The following is a 17,625-nucleotide window of genomic DNA, read 5'->3' as shown; positions in this document are numbered from 1 at the left end:
TTCTATCCAAGCAATATGGAAGACTAAGTGAGAGAAATAATTCTTTCTTCAAAGATAAAATGACCAAACACAAGAACATGAGATGTAAAATAACCTGAAAGAGTGGATATCATGGCTTTAATGAGTCAGTTAGGTGAGTGCTTTCAAATAGTATCTAATTTCAAGGATTAAAATAGCAGTTCACCTTGTGGTTGGGCAAAGGATGTGTTTGTGTGTCTGTGTGTGTGCGTGGGCTGCAGCAGCGGATGGAGGGCAGGTGTCGTGACAGAAGGGGCACTCCATTCTCTAATTGATCGGCAAAAGATGCACAAGAAGAAGACGTTAAAGCAAAACGAAGTCATAACAGTGGATTGAGACATTTATTAAGTCAGACGAAAGGCCCTCAGAAACGTTGAGATTGTTTATTGATTTTTGTGTTTTGGCTGGCTGAGCAGGAGTGATCACTCGTGCTGCTGCCACGTACGCTACAGGGCTCGGGTGCAGCTTTAAATGTTCTTGTGGAGGCGCTGACTTCCTCCTAAAGGAAGCAACTTTAACCAGCCGAGCACAGAGTCTTCATTAAGACAGCAGTTGTTCCATCATTTATATAAGGGCCCTGACCTGATACACTGTCAGTCAAATGGCTGAGAATGCCAACCACTATAACACGCTGTGAAATGATTGCTGACTGAAGTGTATAGCTGATAGCTCGGCTGGTGCTAAAAGCAGCGCAGTCTCAGTTACTGGTAGAGTGGCATTTTTTTCCAACATTAGATGTACATTCGGCTTTTATACTAGACACCACTTTCTATGTGTTTTTTTTTTTTTAAGACCAACCTGTTGCAAATCATGTTTGTATGTGTTTTTTCTTATGGACATGCATCTGGATATGTTTTTAATCTTAAAAACACTTTACTGCTATGTTTATTACAAATGTATTGAAGTTTCGCTGCTTACTATATCTCACAATCAAGGTATATAATGCATGTACCTGAGTGGAAATAAGTGAATTACTTTGTGAAATATCCCATTATTTCAGTGCTGTAACTATTATTTTATTACACGATTGGTCAGTGAAAAGAGTCAATAACTTATAAAGCACAAATTTAGGTAATTACAAAAAACATGTAAGAACCTGTATTTAAATCCATAAATTAAGTTATTTTTGACAATTAAAATATAAATTGTAGTGTTCACTTTTGATCTGAAAAATTGTCAGGGCTGCTGCTATCATCATAAAGTGACATTTTAAAGGCCAAATAATCTAATTAATACATCAATCATGCGGTAACTGACACATTAATTGTTATTTACTAATTAGCTAGTTAAAGCCTGATATTATGTGCAGTATTTAAGCATATTGTTAACTGTAAACCCCAGTTCATATCCTTTTTTTCCTGACTCTCCATGAGTACCTTTCTGTGTGTGTGTGTGTGTAGTGGTGCTGGTGAGTGTTAGGTAGAGTTCAACCATACTGGTGACATCAATCTGCCTGTTCTTTATTAGACGGACCAGTGAGGTGTAACTGACTGCAGTGTCCACAGATGGACTGGGGCCCATAGCACATGGGACCCTGGTCAGTCACCCTGACAATACAATCAATATCCACACACTCATTACGGGAGCACTGCCTGCCTTCCTGCCCTGTGGAGTTTCCCCCTCTGCTTCACCTCACCTTTAACTCTGTCCCCCCTTTTTAGGAATTTCAGTCTTTTCAGGTGTGCCTTCCTTTTTTTCCTCGTGTGTATCACTTTTGAGATGATGCCACACATTGTTTCCTCTTAAAATCTATTAAAAGCCAGTGCACAGAAATATGAGGACACCGTGAGACATCCAAGCTCATGCTGCTGTGGTTGTTTCTATTGCTGCTATTTAGTCATCAGACTGGACAGTAGTGGATGACAGTGATCCAGCATGAAGCCTGGGGCCTATAAATGGTAATGCCCTCCACTTGCCTTCCTCATAAAGCATAATAAAAGGAGGTTATAAATCCTACCAATTAGCTGCGTCCATCAGTCGCCTTAATTGGAGTGTCGTGACTGGCTATGGGATGACCTTGTGTGCCAGAGAGCCAAGACAGACGAGGGGGCCAGGGGGTACATGTACGTGGATGTGGAGGACTCCTTTAAATCAACTGTATCACATAGGCCATACTGTAGTTAAGGGTTGAGCCATAGAGCAGTTAAACGTTTATGCTGACTGGCCATGTTGATTGGTCATGCTGTCAGTGCAAATGTGTGGGGTTTTTAAAGCTACATGAATATACTTCTGACCTTTAGTTTGTAAGATGGCAGGGTGAAATGTTAATCCAGGCAAGTACAATGTTAACTGAATCTTTACTGACGCATCTAAAACATTTTACCTCGTTTCTTTTAGGCTACAGTCAGTGTACTACTTTCTAGCTGGGACTAGAAGCTCAATTTGAAAAACTTTGCACGATCAAAACAAGTTGAAATTCATCAGACTCCACTCATCCTGCAGCATAGCGTTTGCTCTCTTTTCCCGTTAGCACAATTTAAATTTACCCTCTGTCTTCCCATGGGCCTGGCCACCAAACCTTTCCTCTCAACACCTCAGTCAAGCACTCTCTGTGGCCACTCAAACCTGAGACCTCAGCTTCCGCTCTAGCTACCAACATTCACTATCTCATGAAGCCTCTGTCTCCGTAAGGAAACACTGAACCCGTTTGTCTGTGGAGAGCTGAGTGTGCAGGCGCTGATGTATCCCTACACCAGCTCTCTCTCTCTGCTCCCAACCCTCCAATTCAGGATTAGGCATTAAAGACCAGTTAACTAACCAGCTGTCGGAGAAGAGTTTCTCTCTGGCTCAGAGTTGCCGACAGTTGTTTCCTTTCTCCCTTACGGTCCGGAGATAATTCAGTCAGCAGGCTTTGAACTGCAGATAAGAGAGGAAGAGGATGATCCCAGGGATGGACCTGCTGTATTTGGGGTAAAGGCAAAGGAGTGGAAGGGCAGCACAGGCAGAGGGAAGCAAAGGGCAGGTGTATGGGAACTGGAGATGACCAAATAGAAAGAAAGATGCAACAACAATTACATTACATTTCATTACATATTAAAAGAGGTGTAGATGTTTGTGGTTTCACATGACTTGACTGCATATTTCATTATGAAATAGAATACAATTCATGATGACAAAGATCATACACCATCAAACATATAAAGCAATTTTTTCAGCACCCTTAACCTAAACTGGAAAGAAGGGTGTATCACTTCTTAATATAAAATTTGCAGTGGGTCTTATGATTTCTTTAATGAAATACTGGCAGACTCCTACCTGCAATAACCGAACATGTCTGAATGCTGCTGCAGATTATCCTGTTCTTCTCCCTCCTGTGTTTTATGAATGCAAAAAAGAGAGGAAATTAATTTCCAACAAATACTTGACAGAGCTGCTTTTGTTATTTCTTGGGCACATGGTTTTGTATACCTGCCAGGTGTTGTGCAGCGTAAACCCCTCTGGGCCCCATTCTCTGTGGCAAGGTGCACGATGAAAGGCCTTGGGTGGCCCATCAAAGAGCCCATTGAGATGCAGCCACGAGCAGGACAGAGGGTCACAGTGTGGACCATGGAAACTTGACACCCTCTGACCGAAGCTCCACACAACCCACTCAGGGCCATGCTGACAGTCTTGCTCACAGGAGATCAGGCGCTCTCTCATCCAACTCTACCTGCTGACCATGGGGCATGAGACGGTCAGAAAAAGACATGTTTACAGTCAGAGAGAGAGAGTTAAAGATGGATAAATAGATTATAGAGCCTTGTGTCAAAATGCTTAGATAAACAAACAGATAATACTTTAATCTTTAGGTATGATTGTCAAAAGCTTAAAACTGTTAAATTACAGAACAGGATAGATCAGACATTATGACATACCTTTTTTGAAATAATTAAAAAAAACATAATAATAGAGGAATACATATTTTACAATTACATGACCTTGATATCTGCCAGGACTGTTTTGGATTTAGGTTCCTTCAAATTTATATCATTTGTGTTTCCTGACAAGGGTTTGAACTTACATAAAAAGGACAGGTGATAAGTAATGATGAATAAAAAAATTATACATGACTAAAGTTGAGTATGTCTTAAGAAGATTCTTGTGTCGTCAAAATTTGTCTTGGTAAGAACCAGATCTTTAATGTCCTTTCTCTGCTTCCATTCCTAAGTAGTAATGCTTAAAAAGTCCACACTTTTGCTGATAGTATACATAAAATCCACATGAAGAACAAGAAGAAAGTTCACAAGAAAAACTAAAATGTTTTCCAACGTATTCTATCATTCTTTTTTCATTTTGCAAGATGTAGTTGTTTCACTAGCGGCAGTTTGGATTATTAAAAATTTTCAGCAGTGAGACGCTCCATTATTTGTGCATTGGATTATGTAATTAGTGTCCATCAACAGCTCATTCAAGCATGCATAGTCAACAATTTACTTTAGTGGTCACAAGTAGTCTTTTTTTTAGTTATTAAGCTCTTGAATGTAAAGCAAAAGGTTGTTCACTCTTTCTGTTCTCAAATGTGCATTTGGAGAGTAAAAAAGAAAAACTGTGTAGTGAAAAGTTTAAGTTTAAGTCCTGTTCTGTTCAAAAATAAGTCTTAAATAAGTCTTTTATCATCTAAGGTTTGCCACTAATGTGCTACAAATCCACTCTAAAGCACTGTAAACTTCTTTCAGCAGAATGATCTTATTAACCAAGCACCTCCTGAATGTCATTCCTACACAGATAAAACAGAAAGTGTGTTTTAATGAAGTGTAATATCATTTTAACTATGAGTGTTTAAAATTAGTAGCAGCTGGGTCACGACTGGGCTGCTGGTCTTATCGATGCCCTCAAATAAGCCTCACCTGTCAGGCAGTAAACGAGCACGCTGGACCTTTTATCAGCAGCATGTGTGCAGTGGACAGCCCACAACTACAGAGGCCAAAGCATGAAAACAGATTAAGACTGATTAACTTATGCAAGCTGCTGTATGTGTTTAAAAATATATATATTGTTTTGTACATCATATAATTCTAAATCTTTAGTTGGATAAATAAAACATATAATTCCAATGAATCAGTTCTTAGTTCGTAAAAAAACATGTGAACAAACCTTCAGCTTGATTGCACCAACCTAGCCATTCAAGCTCATCACCCTTAAAATACACAGCCCTAAATAATATGACTTGTTCGTGTTGACACTCTGACTGATGTTTGTTGCTCACTAATATATTGCATCAGCAGAGAAAAGCAGTTGTCTGTGCTCTGCACCTGCACCGACCATTCAGCCTGAAGTCTATAAATCCCAGTTTTGCAAGGAATCACAGAGCTGAAATGTTCCACGGCCTGCTCACTGGACCCTGGGGTTGCTTGTTCTGTCACCTTACACCACGTGAACCCTTAGTGATTTTGGTAGTGCATATATATTTGTCAGTGTACACTGAAACCTTAGTGTGTGACGCTGCTTTGATTAGCTGTCGTCGCCACATGAGAAGATTCCACCTGTGATCTCCTACCCACCTTCTTCTATGCCGCCCCAACCCCCAATGCCCTGTGCTGCCGGGCTGTGCATATACAAATCACTACGGCCTTGTTAGCATAGTTTAGTGAAGATGTCAGCTTTACGAGGGCCAGGATGCTTGCTATGCATGTCAGGGAGTGCTGGGGAGGGGCTCACCCACAAGGGGAGTACAGCGGGGCACAGAAGCCCTGCACTGTAAATTTAGGTCTGAAGTATGGGAGCTGTGAAATGATAGGCCCAGAGACTGTGGAACGGTGTGATCCCACACGGCACTGTGTGATTTAACAGGCACACAGCAGAGCAGGCACAATGGAAACTGAGATTCCTGCATCAAATAAAAAAGGCCCCTGTTTTCTGATATATATAATAAATAATAATTCGATCATACATCACTGAAGATGCCTTTACTTGTGCTCATAATCAAAGCTACGATAAATGAACATTTGCTTATGAGTATTGTTTTGTACAGTATGTGTGCGGCAGGCACTGGCATCATTAGACTGTTAATCTCATTTCCTTTCTGATGATTGAAAATGGAGCGAGGCTCTGAGTTTATCAGGCAGATAAATGGACAGCACATCCTCTGAGAAGATCTAATATGTCATGCGTCGATGCTGGGGTTCACCTGCCGCCAGATAATAACCGTGTCGAAGGGCACAGATGATTTAGGAGAGCCTGGCTCTTTGTTTGCCTTTGCAAACACCTGATGGTTTCATTAATTAACTAGCCACAATTAGTGGCCAACGTCATGCCAGGAAGACTCCTTCAAGAGAAATATGAGATATTAAAAAGCAGGGAGGAACTCCATTAGAGCTGACCTTTTCTGTGAAATTACTGATATTTGAGATTTAATTCAGAATTCAATGAAAACTTCATTTTTATTTCTATGGCTGAGGCCCTTTCTGTGTTAGCTCTGAAACGGGGTCTCCTGCAGCCTGCAGGTCGTTAATTATGATATATATAAATTAAATTAAGAGGATGTCACTGCTTGATTTTTTTATCTCCCTGTCCTACAGGTTAAAGAGTAGATATGATATTTATCACCTCTTGAATGAGAGGAAAAATATGGCCTCTTACATATTAATTTTAACATGAGCAAAATTCCCAGTTGCCTTACTGTTTCATGGTACTGTATATATTACCAAAACCAACTGTGAATATCCTTGAGAGTTTATTCCAAAAAAATGGCCTTTCTTTCTCTGAGGCTAAAATATTTAGTGACTGGAGTTGCCTTTGACATGTGACAGATAAAGTGCCTGGGACAGAAAAGACAATGTAATTCTGAGAGTATCCATCCTGATAAAAATGCCTTTGGCAAGATTAAGCACAGGGTATTGTGACACAGTAATGTTTAAAATCTTTAATACTCCTGATGATTTTATATTCGCTAAAGGGGAAGTAGAACTCAGTGTACGGTCCTTCTTTGCTTCTACGCTGGTATTCATTTCTATGTTTACGTCTCTTTTCTCTCTCTTTCAATTACTTTTAAAAAACACACAATAAAAGCGCAGGCGGCCACCAACACTCGTCTCTCTAAGATTCCCATTCCCGTTTCTCACTTTGACTCCGGGCGGCTATAGCTGCCTTCTCTAATCTTATCTTTTCCTCTCTCTTCCTTTCTCTCTCGAACAGACACACACAAATGCACAAATCCACTGCCACCCGCATGCATTTATTTATTCGTTATATTTCCTAATTCAGTTTGACGAATGAGTGACAGCTTGACACTTCATTCGCCAAGATTAATAGAACGACACAATATTTACGTGGCAGAGACAGCCAATTATCCCACCATCTATCATCCAGATTATCTTTCTGATTGAAAACTACTCGTCCATGTAATCGGAATTATTTGGAATTAGAAGGGAATTTATGGCTTCTTGTGTCACTTTTCCTGGACGGTGGTAAATTAGAAATATTAGATACATAAAGACAGTATAGAATATGGGATAAATAGAGGCTTGGAATTAATGTCACACATTTCTGTTTTATTTTTGGCAGTCTCTGTGCACCTGAACGAACCCCAATTTTAAGTCTCTTTTTTTTTTTAACATATTATCTTTACTAGCACATAGTGTATGTTGTATATTCAACTGATAATACAGTTTAAATTATATTTATAAAGGTGAGTTTCTCCCTTGCATTATCCAGATACATTTTATATTGTGTAGATATGTTTGATTGAGCAATGTGTTATATTAATCAGAGATGAGAATTAAATGTGTTCAACTTTGAAGACAGTAATGGATAGATCTTATCTACAGAGATAGCCTTCTGTGTATTGATCTCTGGCTATGTTTTTAAATGTCCATCTCACTCAAGGCAGAACCGACATTAGTTTACTCCTTCAACCTCTGTCCTTCAGCCTATGTTGATTAATTCACCTGACTCTTTCTATCTCACCTTACAATACTTTGTATTCAGTTTTCATACATCACCTTTTTGTACCATTCTCTTCTCAAACGTTCATCACTTGATTAATTTACCTAATCTCTTAGCTCTGCTTAATGTCTTTGGATATCTGCTTTTCATAGACAAACACATGTTCCTTATTCTCCTACTGAAGAACAGAACAAATGAATTGTGCAGACTGTACAGGTTGTCAGGTGGTTGTCAGATCACTGTGACACCATGGACGGATAGAGTGCACAGTAAAGCCCCAGCACCTCACAGCAGGAATCAATAGGCTCCACTTCTGCAGAATTTGAAACTTGTTCTTTAAACAAATCTTTACCTTAAATTAAAATAGACTTTAATGTGATCTGTTGCCAAAGTGGTGAATCAAAAATAAAGGTATCTAATATTTGTTAGGGCACATGAAGTGACTGAGCATTTTTCTTGTAGGTCTTTAGTAATGAAATTTAGAGAGTGACATTTCATCCATTTAGTAAATCCTGGCACTCTAAAAGCCTAGCACTCAGTCATTCCTTGTTTTAGAAATGGTGAAAATTGCAACATATAACAATGTTTCTGGGGTTTGATATTATTGGCCAGAGTGCGTTCAGACTTGTAAATGGGATTATGCCATCCCAATATAGTGATTCAACAACTCGCTTGTTTATTTTTATCTTCTTATCAGGGAAGTTGAATCCTTAAAGGGTGCCAAAATTATCCTGTAAATCGCTGACAGGGAAAAAAGAAAGGTCCCTAACGGTTATTATAAGCAATCTGTCTGCATTGAAGCACAATGTGACTGCTGCGCTTGCGATACCAACGAGGTGACCTCAGTGAGATGGGGAGGAGAGACATGTTGAAAGTCAGACACACCGTCTGGATGGGACCACCAGAAATACACACACCTAACACACCACATTCACCCTCAACAGGACACCTGCCACAGCAGCAGAAGTCTACACATACTGTAACTGTTGTACACAATATATCTTACTAGTGTATGGTATTCTCTGAATATTTTACTTGTGCATCTAACAGTATTTGGAAAAATGTGCAAAACTAAACAGCTGTCACAGGCCAGCTAAAGCCTTCTAAGCTATTTGGTTTAGCAAGAATAACATGTAAAGTAGGGCAATAAAGGAAATAAAGGTACTTATCAAGACAATACGTATAAGATACTTATAGATACTTAAGTGTCAAACATCAGTCATATACAAAAGGCTAATGAGTTTAATGCACAGGAATAAGTTTAGAATATAATAAGTTTAAGTTTTAGTTTAAATACAAATCGCAATTTATTTTAAGTCAAATACGGGAATTTCTTGAGGAATCACAATGGAAATGGTTGTAGGTCTCCCTCCACAGTCTGATACTTGTCATAAAGTTGCTCTTTGTCAAAGTTCTTTATCATAGATGTCTGCAGATTGTCAGAGGAGTTGGTATTTTGGATCACTCTGCTGGTTGACTTCTTGAACCCCAGGGAGCAAATTAACAGTTTTGAGTTCTTGGCTTTTCCTGTAACCTTTTCCTATCCTGACTGACATTTGTTTTTTCCTTTGCCTTGGGCCTGGGCGTATGGCAGCCTGTGAGAGGATACATAGAGAGATGCTGCATATGTTTAACAACTGCCTGCATGTGTCAGAGTGGTGTTATATCTGTGCGTGATTTGAGAATGTGTAAACGTCTACATTTTTTTTGTGTGTGTGTGTGTGTTTGTCGTTCCGGCTGGTGTTTTGAGGTCCCTTCTGCTGTGAAAGTGAAACGCTGTACCAGAAAGGCTGCAGCAGTGGGGTTGCAACCTCTGGATTCACAACTGCAAATGAGATATATCCAGAGACCCACTGATCAAACGCTTTTCAGGAAAGCTGGGTCAGTATATTGTTCTCAAATTTAGAAATCTTGTCATGGAAATCTTGTCATCTTGTTATTTAAATATAATTAAATTGGTGCCCTACCGTACAACTGTACTGTTTCTAATGTGCTTCTTAAAGTTGTATTTGGTCTGTGAGAGCTCTTTTGCACGGACAATGATTGAAATGGATGCAGTCAGTTGTAGAATGTAACTTACACTGTATGACCATATAGTTTTGTATTACTTTTACATTTTATGCTATATAACATAATACCCACTATGTTTTACAGGAAATTACTGTACTTTTTAAAACAATTCACTTATGTGAAAGCTGTGTTTATTAACCAATTTGCAAAGTGATATGTTACATACGAAACAGGATCCACTTTAAAATAAAACAGCGTATTTAATGGCTTTCTATTACCTTTTAGCTGTTTATGCATCAGTAATACTGACCTGAATCCCAAACCTCATTTGCTGCACACTTTAACTGAAAGCACTCATTGCTGATAATACTACAGTATGTTTGGTGCATTAACTTTTTAATTTAGGTCTTTTACTGTAGGTGGAGAACTTAGTATGAAATTTAGTTTTGCTGCTTTAACTCAAGTATGCACAAAATATTCAATTTAAAATCTAATATCCAAATAGTATATTCATTTGCAAGACCTAAATGTTATCAAAATTATATCCAAACCACTTTCTGTGATAATGTAATAAAGCCATTCTCAAACTTTAAATAGTGAACTGGGTGAAGTGGATTTCAGACCGGCAGTGTGGGAGAAGAGGAATGGAAATACAGTCGAGTATATGAACCTTACAGTGGAGCTGTCATGGTGCTAATAGAGGAAGTGGAGCAGAGGGTCATGAGTCTTCAGTACCTGTGTAGAAGATTAATGACCACAGAGCCATGGGAGGGAAAGACAGACAAAAAAAGAAAAAATAAAGAAACAGGTCCTGCCCTATGTCACTACATCAGAGGTCAGAGCTCTTTGACCTTTGACCTTTGATATTTACTGTGTCTGTGCACTAGTGTCACTAGTATTTATACGCACTTTGACAGATATCAAAACTTACTTGCGGACGTGGTACAACATCACTTGGGATGATCATGCTGCATGTAAAAACTACAAAAGTGACAGAGTGAGAATCATATTCAGCACAAGCTGTCATCCCTTTACACCATGAAAGGTGCTCTCGGGCAGAGATGACAGTAGAGACCTTTATGATTACCTTAGTAGCATGTAGCGCCACAGAAAGAGATATCATCATTATCTCGATACAAAGGCAGCCCTCACATTGTTAAAACAATTTGCTGCTCGCTAATGTAGGCTGTCAGAGCGGCACATAGGTCTAGTTCCAAGAGTTAAGTTGTAGGATTTTTTTTTTCCTGCCTGCCTGCCTGCCTGGGGAATCACGGTGGGTACGAGGCTCATTTCCTCATCAAACACAGGACGAGTGATTTGGAATATTTATGAGGCTTCCAATTTAAGTTAAACATTTAACAAAAAAGCTTCCAATTAAAATGAGACAGCAGAAAGGGTTAAAGTCCCTGTGGGCAGCCAAGGCTAAAAATTAAACATGGAATGCTTGAGATGAATTAAAGTAGCAGGTCTACAGTACGTCAGATTTCAGCCTGTTGCCATTACTGTATAGAAGCAATGGTGATATGGTGTATTCTGAAACAAGCGTGTCATTGCCTGTGAGTAGAATTATAATTAGGTGTCGAGAGATAATGCTTTGATAAAGTCGCTGCAAGATTAGTTTGCATAATTTACATACTAAGATTAAACTTTCATATATATGAGACATCACATAAAATACAATAAAACTACACAAAATTCAAATATTTAAAATATGAGTTATCTACATGTATTGATCTATTTTCTAAAAAAAACACCCCATGAAATAAATTACCGGAATCATGGTGCCAGATGATCTTGTGCTACGGTTCAGTGGTTAGCTAGTTAATAATTATTAATCACTATAATCAGAACGTTACTGAAAGGGAAAAACCAGATAAGCATACATCTAATTTTCAAATACAGATAAAGTGCGACATTAGGTCTTTGCATGCCGATATCACTATAAGGATATCAGAGCTAGTAACCATGCTTCAGTCAGAGGGCATGTGTAACACAATCCCATATTGATTTTATTGATAATCTATGGCTCCATTTCATTCTTTCCCCTCCTCTCCTCTAGTCTCTGCAGCAGCAGATCATTGAGGTGCTGAGAAGGAGGGGTCAGCCAGCTCCTGGTCAGCTCACTCACTCTCCCTACTTCCTGTTTAAGCAGAGGATATCCCTTTGGGATATTCTGCCATCCATCTGTCACATCTCAAAAAAAATTCAGGTGCTCTGCATCGCTGAGAGATGAAGGGCTTGGTTCAGGAATGTATAGCGTACAGTATGTGCCCATAAACTGGTGCACCGCTTTCTTTATAAGACTTGAATAACCTTTACTTCATGTATATACATTATTCTACGTATATTTTGAATGGGCATTTACAGTGCACATCCCTGTTTTTCTGTGTGTGGTGTACTGAATTTACTCGACATGATGAAGCCACAGGCTTTTACAGCATCATCTTGGGATATTTCCTCCTTTTGTCTCTGTAAAGTGCCACATGGAAAGGAGACTGGCTCAAAACCTCAAATGATTTAATATTTGGGAAAAATCTCATTTGATGCTACAGCAGCCAGTTAGCATACACAGACTGGAAACAAGCATAGAGTGACAGCTTGGTTCTGCCCAGAGTCAACAAAATGCTACAGTACTACCAGCAGCTTACATACATTTTACTTTACAATACATTTTTGGTTCATGATCCTCTGCAGTCTGGTGATTTTTACACTTTTTTTACAAGTTTTCTGAAAGCTCCTCTCCAGAAAAGGAGTGGTGTTGGTGATGGCACCCCTGCAGGAAGTGACTGATGCCTCAGCCTCAGAGACACTGCCTCTGGCCATCATATGTTACCCTCCAAGGTTCACTAATACAATCTGCATCTCTCCTTCTGTTTGTGTGTAGTGTATTATAGTATGGTTATGACACTTGAAAATGGTCAGAAAAAAAGCCTAATTTAAGTAAGTTAAGTCTTTTTACAGTAGCTCTGCAGATGCTACCAAATGACCATAAATGAAAGTTGTTTAACACTTGTTAGTGCCAAGCATTCAGGGCATTTATCATTGTGTCTGAATTATAATAATATTCCTTGGTTGATGCAAATGGTTAACTATCTAGTCTACTAACATGATGTAGCCGGGAATCAAGGTCTTCCAAAGGCAGCCCCCCTATTGGGGCAGTGTGATCTCATTTTCTCAGCAGAGAGGCAAACTGCTGGCCTCCCTCTGATCCACCTGGCAGGAGGGGAGTTTGGACTGAGACAAGTTGGCCAGCCCACTGACCTCTGGGTAAAATTTCTAACCGCATTGGGCAGGCAGCCGGTGTGGGCCAACGATGGGGCACGAATGACTGAAGCAATAGGGCTGTGATTAGCTGACATGGCGGCTGGGTTTTGCAAGCTGTCCTCTTCTCAGGCGTGGGTGGCAAAGGGGCAAAGCAGCTAAAATAGAATTGACTGTATTGATCCTGCTGCTGTTATGAGAATGACACACACAAGCTATTTTTATAGGCTGGGGAACACACTGCTGGCAAAGGCAATCTGTCTGTGACGTAATCTCATAAAGGGTGTATGGACCCCGTAGGTGGGCAAAAAAGGCAATTGCAAAAAGGTAATTTAAAATCGTAAGGGGCATCACAGTGGAGAAGTCGTTAGCACTCCTGCTTCATAGCAAGAAGGCAAGAACAGGCTGGCTGGCTGCTGTGTAGGCTTTGCATGTTTGCCTTGTGCCCGCATGGGTGTGTCGTGGATAGTCCAGAATTCAAAGACATGCATGTTAATTGGTAACTCCAAGTTGAGCATATGTGTGAATGGTTGTCTGTGGCCCCTTGATAGGTGTTTTATCCAGGGTGCCTCTCACTCAGTGACACCTGGGACATGCTCCAACTCCACAGTGACCCTTAACAGAATCAGAACTGAACAAAGGCACAGAGCACGAACAGATGGACTTCAACATTTTGGGACATACTGTACTTTTATTATATATATGATTTCTTTCCAAAAGTTAAGGGGTAGACAAGACTTCTGTGTCTATAGTGTAAAGTCTGGTTATGCTGGTTAGCTTACACACAGTAGCATACAAACAAGGGAAACTGATCACCTTAAGGTCTAGTACCAGCCAACAAGCATTAGGAAAATCACTAATTTCTCACTCAGGTTTCACTCATTTCCATTCATGAAATTGAAATGTAAACAACAAGCCATGCAGAGTTAACTATCTGGACAGGAAACTACACAGTGACAACAAGATTCCAGAGTAGGACAAAAATTTTAACTGCAATTTGTTCAGACTAATATTGTTATTGCGGTTTAATGTGCAATTCTTTAGAAAAGCTAATTTTCTTCTGTATTGCAAATGGTTATCAAGGACCCTCTCTCACACCAACACTGATGTTCTCCAAACTCCCAGCATGCAGCCAAGACTACTCTGGCACATAAAACCCTTTAAAAGTACAATGTGCCATTGGTTGCTGATGCTATGGAGGTTATAGTCTTAGTTGACCTGCTCTTTCAGATAACATCTTCATTTTGAACTGAAATAGCCTTCTAGATAATTTTCACTAATTCAGGCAAAAGCTAAAGAGAGTAAAACTAGGTATTTTAGAGACTGGCAAAAATAAAATACACTCTTTTGTATTGTAAAGAACGAAGAAAGGAAAAGGAAAGAAAACCCTGTGTACATTCTTTTTTGCTATGTAGTTACAGTAACAGTTATGCTGTGGGCTGTATTATAATCTGTAGCCATATTTGCAGTATCAACAATTTCAAATAATGTAAAATCTAAATAGTGTTTCACTGGACGGACATTCAGTATGAGCACAGCACCAAGAGTCAACATAGTGTAGTTTTCCAGCAGTGTACTGTATGATGTCTAGATGGCCATGTCACAGCATGATCTCTGACACTGTGCTACAAACCCAACCTCTGCCATCTTCCCTCCCTCTTCACTGCCCTTTAGTGCCCGGTGGAAGTGAGCTGGTCCTATTGAAATGCTGCAGCCTGCCAACAACCAGAGTTTAGAAGAAGCTTATTCTCAATCATGCCTCTCACTGAACTACTCCACTCTTTTTGCATAAGTAATAAGTAATTGCTGTTAGGGAGTGTGCACTGCAGAGAGTTGCTTGGGCTCCACAAGCACAGAGGGTGAGATTAGGGAATAAAAAAGCTAAGTCAGTGCTGCTTAGGCACTCCCAGATCCTGCGTCTTTCATTGTGCTGCTATGGATGAGGACTGACAGTGATGAATATTGGGCAAAAGTTGGTATTCCACATGATGATTTTCCCTAATGAGAATTGATGAATACGGAAGCAAAGGACTAAAGATTGTGCGATGAGAGGAGGGACCACTCATTAGAAGCTAGTCATGCTAAGTTGAGTGGTTTTAAGGTGGGCAAGGTTACTGGGCTCAGTTATGCCACTCCAGCAGTTTTCAAAAAACATAAGCTGATATTGATATAAGAAATACTGACCAATACAGAGTGTTAAATTAAATATATTAATAAGGGTGAAAAAAAAAACAAGGAAACTCCTCTGTGCACAAACAACATTTGGCAAAACCATACACATAGCAGTGTTTTGGTAGTGTGTCAGCACCCACATATGTTCCCAAAGATCTATATCTATCTCTGAATCCATATGCATGAAACTGTGGTAAACACCTGGGTATGGGATGGTTACAAGCAGCTGCAGCCACGTCAGCCTAAGAAGGGGACCAGGCCACTGCTTTAGCAGATGGCAGTGTGAGCTTTGAAAAGCCATGGCCCTGAACAAGCCCCAGGCAACCCCACAGGCTGAGGCACAGCCAAAGCTCCACATGTGGCAAGCCAGGAAGGACATTAAGTGGCTAATAGTTAATAGGGAACCAGGTCATTTACTATCATATGCATACTTTATGGAGCACAACCGCCACTCCTGTGTGCAGAAGGGGACATGGCTAAGCACAGGTTTAACTTTTAGATGCAGATAAAAGTGCTAAATGACCACGCAGAGCCATTTGCAGACTGTCACACTCTTGGATAAACATTGTGCAATACTTCAGGTGATTTAATAGCTTGTTGTCGGGTTGATGAGAAAGCATATTAGTGGAAATGTTGTTCTTTCAGTCATATGACTGACCACAGAGTATGGCCTTGCTCATTTCGACATTTTCCATGATACTGCCCCTCTCCTTTACAGGGCACAGAGCCATGTGATGTGCCACACCACTATGGTTAAGTGTAGATGACGAGATAGCTTAATATCCAAGAGCTCATTTCACAGTGGCTGGCAGGTCATGGCATGATGACAGCTCAACAAGCCATCCCACAGGATGCCAAATGGAGAATGTTGACTGAGGCCTACAATTTCCTGCCATGCAAAGAAAATATCACACACTCAAAATACTCAAGATAGATATTAAGACACATTTATAGCTTTTATAGCACACATTGGTGAGTTTCTCTAGTATACAGTAGATGTCTTATATACTGTATATCAAAATTAAGATCCATTAAATTGCTAACCACTATAACAATCCTCACTTGAAGCAAGTGGCCTCTGCCAACCACACCATTTTGAACTTACTTTTGTGTTTCACTTTTAAGCACAGTCTTAATGTTTTCATTGTGAGCTACAGTAATAGACTTTGTCATTGGCAGATGTGAAGCAGGGATATCTAGAGACCCATAATAGGATTGCATCATCTATGTTGTATTTTCTCTCAAAAGTAAATTAGAATATGTCCTTTTTTATCACATAGTATGATAATGTATCCTCTTTATGCTGTATTCATAATTGCATTTTAACAACAGGATCTTTCAAACATCTTGCCATCACCATCTTTAATATTAGATTTTTCAAAGACTTCTATTTATGAAGGCTGGTCTTTATTCCCCTTCTGCTGAAATGACATGGTTTTTAATCAGCCAATGCACAAAATGTCTGACTGCACTGGAATCATTAAACCTGCCTGCTTCTACTCAGACACATGCACACATCCTATTGACTGCATAGCCTATTAGAGAGATGGAAGATTATGGTCTAAATGAAGTCATTAGTTACGCAAACTTAATGATCATCTTATTTGTATGTATAAATCTGATCCATTTTCCTTGCTCAAGGCAAATATTTCTTTACTCAAATGATATTGAGGAACTGAAATGAAACAACAGCAACATCAACAACAAAAACAAACATCAGGAACCATAATGAAAGGAGCAGAGGCAAAGACACTCAGCCGATTGCATTCATTACCCCTCTACACTATACGGACCCCTTCATAGGGATTACCCCTGGTTCCAGAGAGGTTGATTATTAGATGCTCGCAAAGGTTTCGTTTGAATCGCCCCAGTTAAACGAGAAATTGCAGGCTGAGGAGAGAGGCTAATAACAGTTATTAACCCCGTGCGGGCGGTAGTGTAAAAGTGCGCCACAATAACGAAGTGCACCACCAAGGTTTGAGGCGCGGCGCAGCTAGCACACCCCGAGGAGAAGCTAACTTATTAAAATAATGAATTAGCCGACCAGATTACTGCAGCCTGCGGCAAAGGCAATTATCCCCCTACAAATCCCTGGACAGGGCTCCCTAGCGCCACCATAAAACAAGTGCTCAGAAAGCAGGAGCCCTCCGCTCCACACAAATGAATAGCCTGTTAATTAGGATCTCTCCCGCTGCGGGTAGCCTTCCCACTGCCACAACAGAAACCACTTCCACAACAGGGAGAGGAGGAGGGGACAAAGTAATGGGAGGATAGGCTGCTGAATGAAAACAGTGAGATACA

The sequence above is a fragment of the Channa argus genome, chromosome 16 (assembly GCF_033026475.1).
Source record: "Channa argus isolate prfri chromosome 16, Channa argus male v1.0, whole genome shotgun sequence".
Taxonomy (NCBI): Eukaryota; Metazoa; Chordata; class Actinopteri; order Anabantiformes; family Channidae; genus Channa; species Channa argus.
The sequence above is the reverse complement of the archived record's forward strand: the minus strand, read 5'-3'. Positions refer to the sequence as shown.